At 36.7% G+C, this 10723-nt stretch overlaps 1 long non-coding RNA gene across 2 annotated transcripts; it reads right to left on the reverse strand.

Moving 5' to 3' along the window:
- Nucleotides 1–4006: 4006 nt before the first annotated feature.
- On the reverse strand, nt 4007–9404 carry LOC114579155. Of its 2 annotated transcripts, none has more exons than XR_003700029.1 (2): nt 8852–9404; nt 4007–4567 (listed from the first exon to the last, which is right to left on the reverse strand). It is a non-coding gene; the product is annotated as an uncharacterized LOC114579155 (long non-coding RNA). The 2 variants fall into 2 exon arrangements; XR_003700030.1 differs by having other exon boundaries at nt 4007–5742.
- Between the last annotated feature and the right edge of the window lie 1319 nt (nt 9405–10723).

A 10723-nucleotide genomic window follows, 5' to 3' on the forward strand; every position in this document is an offset into this window, starting at 1 on the left:
ATTTTTATGTGAATTTAATTTATTTTATAGTGAAAATTTTATATTCTTACATAATTATTATATTTTTATTATATTAATTAGAAAAAAAATTAAATAATTTTAATATTTATGACATCATCAATTGTTCAAACCCAGTCACAATGTTGAATCTTGAATCTCTACTTATTTTGGTTCTATGTTAGAGGTTTGGTTTCACAACCTTGCTTCCAAATGCTTTAGCAAGATTGATGATGACCAAGGTTTCTTTTGAGATTTCTTTTTTACTGCTTTCTAAAGTAGCATTTTTGTACAAAAATTTTTTATTCACAAAATTTCTATACTAAAATGCTATTTTAGAAAACAATAAAAAAATTATCTCAAACAAACCCTGAATCAGTAATCACCAATGTGGTGAAGGAAAGGGCTATTAGACGAGTTGAAAGAGATAAAAAATCCATTTCCATGCTTATTGTGGAGTTTGCAGTGCATGAGGTACAAGGCACCAAATATTGTTCGGCCTCAATGGTGTGCCATTCATTCCTTTAAGTCGTCCACACTTCAGATGACTTCCAATGAAATAGCAATGTTTTTATTACGTCATTATCATGGATGTTTGAAATGGAGTTAGGGAGGTTCAGAGGGAGATAATGCGGGAATGGAGGATTGGTTAGAGGAGGCAGGAAAGTGGTTCAAGTGATGGTTTTATATGAGAAATAACCGATTATTTCCCCATGTAGAAGTCAGATAAGCTGATCAACCCGAATAAGAGTTGCCAATAACAGTGCCATCTAAAAATGGAACGGCTTTCTTACTATTTTCTAATATTTTCTGAAGCAATCGTTTAGTACAATTTTTTTTTTGTTTGAGAAATTTTTGTACTAAAAAATTGTTTTAAAAAGCATTAAGAAAATCATCCCAAACAAAACATTATTGTTTTTAAAATATTTGAATTTCTCTGTTGTGTAATTGTTACTCATTATGGGGTTGTACAACCATGGGGCTTTTAGCATCTCTTCCTTATTTTCTTGAAAGCATACACTTTTGTTTTAGGCATTAATTGACACTCCATTTGAAGGTTCAATAGTGATCTAATAAGAGGAGAGTCCGATAACACTGTTGAGGTCATACGTGAAGATAGCAGTTAGAGGTGTCAATTTGAGTTAGCAGATCGGGTCTAGATTTGATACAAAATTGATGTGATCTAAATATGCTTGTGTCAAATCAAGCATCTTTATTATCTAAATAAAAAAATTTAATCCAAACCTAACTCAACTCGAACCTATCTAATTTGACTCATTTAATATATAGATCATGCTTAACCTAAGTATAACATGTTTAACCCAACATGACATATTTAACATGAACTTAATAATAATCAGATTAATTTAGAGTCAATTTAGATTTTCAGGTTAACCATAATCCAACACAAAATTTAATTAGGTCAAAATTTCGGACCAAAACCATCCGAAATTTAATTGGGTCAACTATAACCTAGATTTTTAGAATCATGTTTATGTCAAATAGTGGGGTGGTTCATTCAATGATATCTCTAATGACAACTAATAGGATGTCAAGAAGATGGCATGACTTATTCAGTGCAAATGCCGAATGTCATTCAGAGACTAAACAAAATGCGCCATATCACCCCTTCGCTATGCATCGCGGCTCGGTACCACTCGGTACCAAGGCCCGGTTCCGCTGATGCGGCAACACCTAATTACTCTAGCAAAAAAAATCTCAAAGAACACTTCTGAATATATCAAAGCACTCAACCTCCCTTATAACTTTTCTCTTTGGTGGCCCAACCACCAACTTTTAGCTTCCCCATCCAAAAGAAAGAAAGCTAACATGATTCTTCTATCTGTCTCACATTGCATCCCCGAAAATAACTTCTCCAATCTCACAAGCTAATTTTTTGCCTCCCTGGGTTCCACTACACCCTTACCTCTTAGATGTTTCAACCTCATAAACATTTGTAAGTGCCTATCAAAATCATCAGATCTAGTTGTAAACATCGTGCTCTGAGTCTCATCCATCAACTTTGCTACTAATCTAACAAACTACGAAATAGAACCAAAACTAACAATCCTTGATGTACTCTACACTTGCAAAGTATGACTAGAACTTTGTTTATCTAACATTTTTAGCTCTAATGAATTCATCAAATATAAACACAATGCGCACAACTGAATGATACATTCACATGAAAATAAAACAGAATGAACACATGATACTATCCTAAACTCTTGCCACTACAATACCAGTTCAATCCTACGACCCTTACAATCAATTCCTTCAAATCATTACTCTAATATCAAAAAATTCTAACACAACCAAATATGATATAACCCATAAACAAAAATGGTTCATAACATGTCGAATGATAACAAGACAGTCACTAGGATCCAATTGGAAAAATTTTTAGAAATTTCAAATAATTTGTTCACTACAAAGCCACTAAAATTTCAATAAAATAAATAAATACTCATCATCAAAAGTTCTTTTATCCATCTAAAAAATATTTACAAGAAAATAAATAACATACAAAAAGTATATGCACTACTAATAAATCAACTTTTCGCAGCACTTTTTAGAACCTACGACAACGGTTTAAACATCTACTAATTTATTTGCAGCGGTTTAGAAACCATTATTTTTGCTTTCACCGTAAAGACTTTAGCAGCGGTTTTATAAGTGTTTTTATAGGAAAGCTTTAGCAGCGCATTTAGCATGTGTTAAAACTACTACTAAATGGTAGAATAAATTAAAAAGAAATATAATGGCAAGAAATTTTTTTTATCAAATTATAAATATTAATAAAATATTATACAAATATAAATTAATTGTGTTATTTAATGGTTAGCTAATTGTGTTATTTAAACTGTAATTTTTATGTGCTATTATGTTTCCAAAAAAACCAATCAATAAACAAAGAGAAAAAAATGGGAATTTAGCAATCATATATGATCAAATGCCAGTCCCAGACGGACGAAAAGAGGAATCGCACAGAAGATCTGAGTGAGATGTCTAATGGGTCCGCAAGGGTTCGAAAAGAGAAAATATATTTATTTTTAACACAAGTGAAAAACGCTGCTTATGGGTATCAATTTCACTTGATTTACTAACCGCTAGTATTAATTGCTGCGAAAACTTCGGATTTTGGTAGTGATGGAATAGCCAATACATATCAGAAAAAAGTCATAACTATTGAAATCCAACTAACATACTTATACAAACTTAGATCTCAGGACCTATGACCTGTTCTCTACTCATCCTAACCCTTCCCTTTTTACTAGCTTGAAATAGATGCAGAAAACAAGCACGAGCAACTATAAGTCAGGGAGCCACATTCAACTTATCAAAAATTTTAATAATTTTTAAAAACAATAATAAGCAAAAATATTAAGGCTGAATAAATTCATCCATAAAGAGGCCCAACCAAATTGTTTGGAACAAAAGAATATCTATAGAGCATTAAATAATATTTCTAACACATCAACTAAAACAACATAACATTAAGAAAACAATACAATGAACACTTCATATACATATCTCATAACAGATAAAATTTCTCTCATGCCCTTATACCTCCCAACAAGTACAAAAATTTTGAATTATTGTCGATATTAATCTCTATGAAAACTTATTAGATTATAAGACATTATGACTCTCAATTTCATAGAATCGTATTTGAAAAATTCAGGCTCTTTTGAATCCTGATAGATAACACCACAATACTTCCTCAAATCATCAAAGTTCATCCATATTCACACATTATAAGACTGAAAATACATAAATAATGCTTTTTTTTTAAATATAGTACATAGTATGAAAGTCATCATAGGATTTCGTAGAATATCCTACTAGTAATCAAATAATACAAAATTAAGAGTAGAGCCACACATGAAATTGTATATTTTCAAAATTTCACCAGATTAACACACATTATTAATAACTACATTTCAAAAATTTTATTGTACTATGACAAGATTTATATGTATCAAAAAAAATTTCTAAATCATTAAAATGGTTTGAAATAAAATATCAAAATATGCATAATATTGTTAACTACAACATACAAAAAACGACGGTATGAAAATATCAAAAAAACAGAAGCTACCTTTCGATTCGATTAGGGACGAACAGGAGGCTATGTGAGAATTTACTGCATCGAGCAACGAATTAGAGCTGGACAAAACCCACGAACCTGTACACGAAGACAAAGCCATGTCTGAGTGTGCTGCTTCTTCCAACTCCCAAGACCTGCAGGAGGATCGCAATATGGCCAATCGCAATTCTCTGGTCAACTGCGAACATCCCGTTTGGGGAGAATGAAACTGTTTTGGATGTTTTCAAAAGGATTGAGAGTGTAATTGGAGGTGGATTACTTGACGCTCATGATACAACCTAGTGTGTGCAAAACTTTCGATTTCAGCCACCTATGCACTCAGTGCTACAGGTTCATGCACTCAACTGTTTGTGCAAATGTCCCAACGCAGCAAAATTCATATTTTCACCCAAATGAGGTTCCAAACCTGCAGTCCAGCAGTCCTCTTCCTACACTGAATACTACAACTATTCATAATGCCTGGAAAAAGAAGAAATTTCTTCAATATTTTGCCACTAAATAGAGTTGAAATTATGGCCGCTGATATTATTGAAGACCCAGGTGGCGAAGAGAACCGAAGTAGAGAAGAAGAAGAAACAAAAAGAGAAGAATATTGTATTGAATTGAAATTAGCATAATGATGTGTATTTATAGACAACAGAGATGTAAGAAGACATGGTGGAATGGTTTAGTTCAAGCTGAACCGGTGACCTGTATTCGTGCACTAACAGGCCCCCTCAAATTAATCATTCAACGGATGAATCGTTAATTTGTTATGTAATGTTGTAAACCGAGCAGGCGAAAGTGGTTTGGTTAGAATGTCCGCAATCTGATCTGTTGTGCTTAGATGAATGATGGTAATGGCGCCGGAGTTGAGATGTTTCCGAATAAAAAGATAGTAAATCTCGATATGTTTTGTTCTTGCATGGAAGACCGGATTGTGTGCAAGAGCGAAGGCGGACGTGTTGTCACAGTGGATAATTGTGGGAGAGTACTGAGGGAGCTGAAATTCAGCTACTAAACGTCGAAGCCAGAGAAATTTCGAAGTGGCAGAGGCAAAGGAATAGTATTCTTCTTCGGTGGATGATTTGGCGACGATTGTTTGCTTCATTACTGACCAGGAGATAAGATTATGTCTAAGGAATGTGCAGAAGCCGGAAATAGACTTCTCATATGTGGATTCTGCGGCCCAATCAAGGTTCTAAGTTGTAGATTGCTAATTGTAATGGGTAGACCGAAGTGGGACATGCCATTAATGTAGCGAAGTAGACGCTTGAGTGCTTGGAAGTGAGTGACAGTTGGCGCATGCATATGTTGACAGAAGGAGTTGGTGGCAAAAGCAACGATTGGACAAGTGATGGAAAGATACTGGAGAGAGACAACTAGTTTGTGATAGAGCTATGGGTCTATGTAGAGCTGATACGAGTAGGAGCGAGAGTTGGACTTCGGAAATAAGAGGCGTAGGTGTAGGTTTGCAATCTATGAAGCCTGCAGCTTGAAGTAGGCTGTTGGCGTAATGCTGTTGATTGAGGAAGTATCCATTGGAGGTCATGTGACTTGGATTCCAAGAAACAGAGACACCTCGCCCAGCTGTTTAAGTTTGAATTGCGAGTGTAATTGCTGAATAAGTATGTTGATGGTAGCTTTGTCGTTTCCTGTAAGTAAAATGTTGATTCGAATGGTTGGCATTTTAGTGACGGGATCTAAAGTTTCATGATTGTTGATGCTGAATTTTTTGTGAAATCCTAAGCGACAAGTCGAGCTTTGTGTTTATCAATTTGGCCTATAGGAAGAAGTTTAGCTTTGAAAGTCCGCTTGCTCCTAGAATGGGTTTGTTGGCAGGTGGTGGTACAAGAGACCAGGTGCCTTGTTGTTGTAAAGCGAGGAACTCAGAGAACATGGTAGAATGCTAGTGCTGGTGTTTGCCGCTTGAGTGTAGGAGCTAGGAATAATTTGAGTGGAGGTGATAGTCATCAGATCAAAGATTTGTTTGGGTTTTGATATACCATATTTGAGACGTGTTTGCATGGGATGGGTTTGATTGAGATGGGAAGGAGTAGTATGAGTTTTGAAAGGGGAAATGGGTGCTGGAGAGGTGGGCTGAGAGTAAGAAGAAATGACAGGCTGAGTGGTGACAGAAGTGGATCCTTTTTGAGAAGCCTGGTGGAGAGTGGAGGTTGAAACGAGTACGTATGGGGAGATAGGTGATTAAGATGTGTTGGGTGCAATAGGATCGGATAAGGATTTATAAGGAAATTGTTGTTCATAGAAGACCACATGCCTTGAGATGTGAAGTTTGTTGGAGTGGATGTTTAAACATTGTTAGCCTTTATGAAAGGATGAATAGCCAAGAAATATGCATTCTTGAGAGCTACAGGATAATTTGTTTGGGGTGTAGGGCCGTAGCCAAGGAAAACATAAACAACATGAGGTCTTTAGATGCTTGTAGTTGGGAATCTTGTCATGTAGTTTTTGGTAGGGGTCTGAGTAGAGAAAGAGATTTTGAGGAAAGTCGATTGATTAAGTAGTTTGTAGTAGAGAGAGCTTCAGCCCATAAGGAAGCAGGAAGGCGAGAAGCATGCAAAAGATTACGAGTGAGGTCTAGGAGATGTTGATGTTTGCATTCAGCAAGACCATTTTTCTCGGGAGTTTGAGGGAAACTTAGCTGATGGTGATTCCATTTGTTGACAGAAATTCTTTAAATATAGTGCTTGTGTATTGTCCTCGACTATTAGTTCTGAAAATCTTTGGTTGAGTTTGAAAGTGATTTTTGAGCATGGCACAAAAATGTTTAAATTTATAAAATGTTTCGTTCTTCGAATGCATGAGGTAGAGCCACAAAAACCTAGTAAAGTCATCAATGAAGATCACTTAATATTTAAAACAATGAAAAGATTGTTGAGGTGTTGGACCCCAGAGATCAAAATGTATAAAAAAGAATGGTGTTGTCAAAACTGTGATAGTTTTATTAAATGGAAATTTGTGGCTTTGTGCCACATTACAAGAAATGCAAACTATAAAAGGAGAAGAGGTAAAAATAACTAGTATGTGTTTGGCTAAGGTATGAAGAAGCCTATTGTGTAGGTGACCAAGACGAGCATGCTAGAGCAAAGATGAATTGGTTGTATCATGAAGAGCAGTGCTGGAGTTGGTGGGTGGTGCCTGAATTTGATATAAGCCATTATGAAGAGGACCACGTAGAAGGAGGAGATTGTCTCATAGATCCTTAATAAGAAAACCATTCAAATCAAAGTAAATGGAGACTTGGTTGTCAGCAATCAATTTCAAAATAGATAGGAGATTATGAGATAAATCAGGAACATGAATAACGTTATGCAAATGAAGCTTACGAGCCAAATCTGGTAGGGGAAGAAGACCCTGACCAAAGTTGTGGATCAGAAGGGTAATTTTGTTGGCAATCGAAACAGAGTCAGCACCAGTGTAAGAAGATGATTGTTGCAGATTGGTAATGTCGGGTGTAAGGTGCGTGGAGGCTCCCGAATCCAAGATCCAACTAAATGAAGATGTGGAGTGCGACTGGGAGAATAAGGTGTGTGGTGGAGCAGATGGGGTAGGCGCATATTTTAAATTGCACCTATGCCAACAGTTGAAAGCCGAGTGTCCATATTTCCCACAATTTTGATAGATCGGACTATCTGTGTTGGGAGGGACAGGTTATGCTAGTGATAGAGAATTTTGAGACCAATGAGCAGAGGAGGTGCGGCCTTTTGAAAATCACATGGAGCTCATTCCACGAAATGAGGTGACACAATTTTTCTGAAGAGCTGTAATGTCTGGGTGAGGAGTAGAATCTTTTTGTTGTTAATTTGGATATTAATTTCCTCACTACAAAGTAAGGTATAAAGAACATCAAGATCTATGGGATTGAGGAATGTTCTAATGGAATTTTTGAAATAATTATATGAATGAGGAAGGCCATTCAAGATATATAAAATGACATCTTCTGTGTCAATTATTTATCCTGTAGCCACAATATTATCTACAAGGATTTTGATTTGAGCGAGATATTGCTGCATGGAGTGATCCCGCATTTGAAGCTGATCGAGTTCATATTTGAGTTGGATTACATGAGATCTATTGGTCGAGTAAAAGCGTTTATCAAGAGTGGACCATATTTCTTGAGCCGTAGAGGAGGAAAGAATGCAAGGAAGAGTTGAGAGAGAAATGGTAGACAATAGAGCGGAAATGAAATTCCTATCAACTAGATGCTAAAGGTGAAAATCGGGATGAGAGGAGTCAATCGGTCTTGGGGTTTCACCGATAAGATTGCTGGCAAATCCATTAGTGGAGAAGTGTTGAAGAAGTTGAAGATGTCAAATGGCGTATGTGTCCATGGTGAGTTGGGTGGGAACCGAGCTCTTGAGATTGGAGATCAAGAACTTCAATGATGCATGAATGGTGAACTGAGATAGTGCAGTGGATAGAGTAGATTGATTTGGGTGGGAGGGTGCCGAATCTTGATCAGCCATGAATTTGCTCTAATTTCATGAAGACCCAGCTGGCCAAGAGAGCTGAAGCAGAGAAGAAGAAGAAACAACAAGAAAAGAATATTGTATTGAATTGAAAGTAAGAATACATAATGATGTGTATATATAGAGAACAGAGATGTAAGAAGGCACGGTTGAACGGTTTAGCTTAAGCTGAACCGGTGACCTATATTCGTGCACTAACAATTATTACTGCTTCATTTTGGTCCTTCATTGTTGACCTCCATGTAAAAACCAAAGAGCATCGCATACATACCTTACCCGTCGGATCCACGATTTTTGCGAAAATCCTGCCGAAATCCCGCTGAAATCCTGTAGCTCGGGCGCCTTTGAGTCGCTTCTCTGCGATCATGCTCAACTCGTGTGCCACCTAGACACTTTTTTCATCATTAAATACAAAATGAAGGAAGCCTTCGGGACTACTTCCACACAGGTGAAAGCTTTGGCTCTCTGCTCTCCCGTTCGTCACTAGAGCTCCTCTTACTTGGTCGATCTCCACCATAGCTGACCGACCCCTCCCTTTGCTCCTTCGGCCCGAGAGAAAGAAAGAGAGTGAGAGAGAGAGTTCTTACCCCAATATCTCTTCTAGCCAAAACCTCCTCCCTCCTTTCCCGTCACTGTGCCGACGCTTCTAGCCGCAATCCAAGCTCCGACTTGCATCCCGACCTCTGCCCTAGCTTTCCCATTCGAACTCCAGCCCTTGAGATGGAACTCTCTCATTCATCGCCTCTTCTATACCCGAACCAACCCATTCACCTCCTTCTCTAGTTGCCTCCTCCGATTCCTCCCTCCTTGGCCGCAAGCTCCATCCCGGCCGCTTAGTTGATTAGGTATTTATTTTATCTTATTATCATTATTTTTTAAGTATAATTAATTTGTAAATAATTATAATTAATCTAAAAAAATTCTTCTCTCGTGGCTTGCAACGGACCGGCAAACCCCCTACATGTTCACGTAGCATTGTAGGGAGGGAAAGCGGCGCGGCGCTTGCGTTGACTTAAGAATTCAGATAATTTGAACTTGAACAAAATGCACAAAGAACTCAAGCATAAGCAAATTATAGCAAGCATAAATTTGATTTCAAACGAATAATGACAAGGGATCTAAGTGCATTGCAAAAGACTTTGAACCTCACTTAACTTGGTCAAATCATGAAATGAATTATTTGAACACAAGCAAAGGCGTTGAAGACTCATTTTGGAACTCAAACTAATTGAGATCTCAGTGGATATGACTTGGACCATTTGAACTTAAAATTCAAATGATCAAAAGACTCAAATCAAAGTTAATTTGAACTTGTACTTGAATTCAACAAGGTTATTTGGGACTTGAACTTAAAAGCATTTGACTCAAATGAGCAAGTTTTGGAAATGAATAAGGCTACTTGGATTTGGACTTGAATGTTCCTAGAACTTGAATGAACCTAAGCATAATTCATTAAGCTTGAGATCAAGTTTGACTTTGGTTTGAACATGATCGAAACAAATGAGCAATGAAGGACTTCAAAATGTTAAAGAATTTTTAGGATATGTCAGGATATGTCATTCAATCCCTATGCAAATAAATAAAGTTGCTTGCACTCTGACATGAAACTCCTTAGACAACAATATTCAAATGATCGTAAGTGGAAGTGGAAGTGCATATTCAAATCAGCAAATATCAAGTTCATCGTATACGATCAACCTAAAGTGAGTGTATAAGATGAGTGCATGTTATTCATCTTAATCATGAATGCCATATTCACAAAGAACATATGAAGAATGTGAAATGAATAGCAAGGCTTCCTTCTAATCAATGGCAACCAGCTCGTAGATGAATATTGTGATTATCTAAAAGCATGAAAAGCTGAAACATATAAACATGGTAGGCTGCTAATAAATTCAATGATTTGCTGGCTAATGTACATGAAGGGGATACGCTCCATATATGATGAGTCTACAATACATGTGGATACTTGTGTGAGGTGTCATTCGTAAGAAATGACAGAAGGAACTTTCTAATGCAGAACAATATACTTATAGGTGGAAATCAACAACATGCAGTGAATGTTATTACACTCCTACAATCAGCAATAATCTAGTACTAAGCAAATATACTAACTCCCTACAAGCAAGAGAAAAGGGTCCTT

Source organism: Dendrobium catenatum, unplaced genomic scaffold, assembly GCF_001605985.2.
Source record: "Dendrobium catenatum unplaced genomic scaffold, ASM160598v2 fragScaff_scaffold_200, whole genome shotgun sequence".
Lineage (NCBI taxonomy): Eukaryota > Viridiplantae > Streptophyta > Magnoliopsida > Asparagales > Orchidaceae > Dendrobium > Dendrobium catenatum.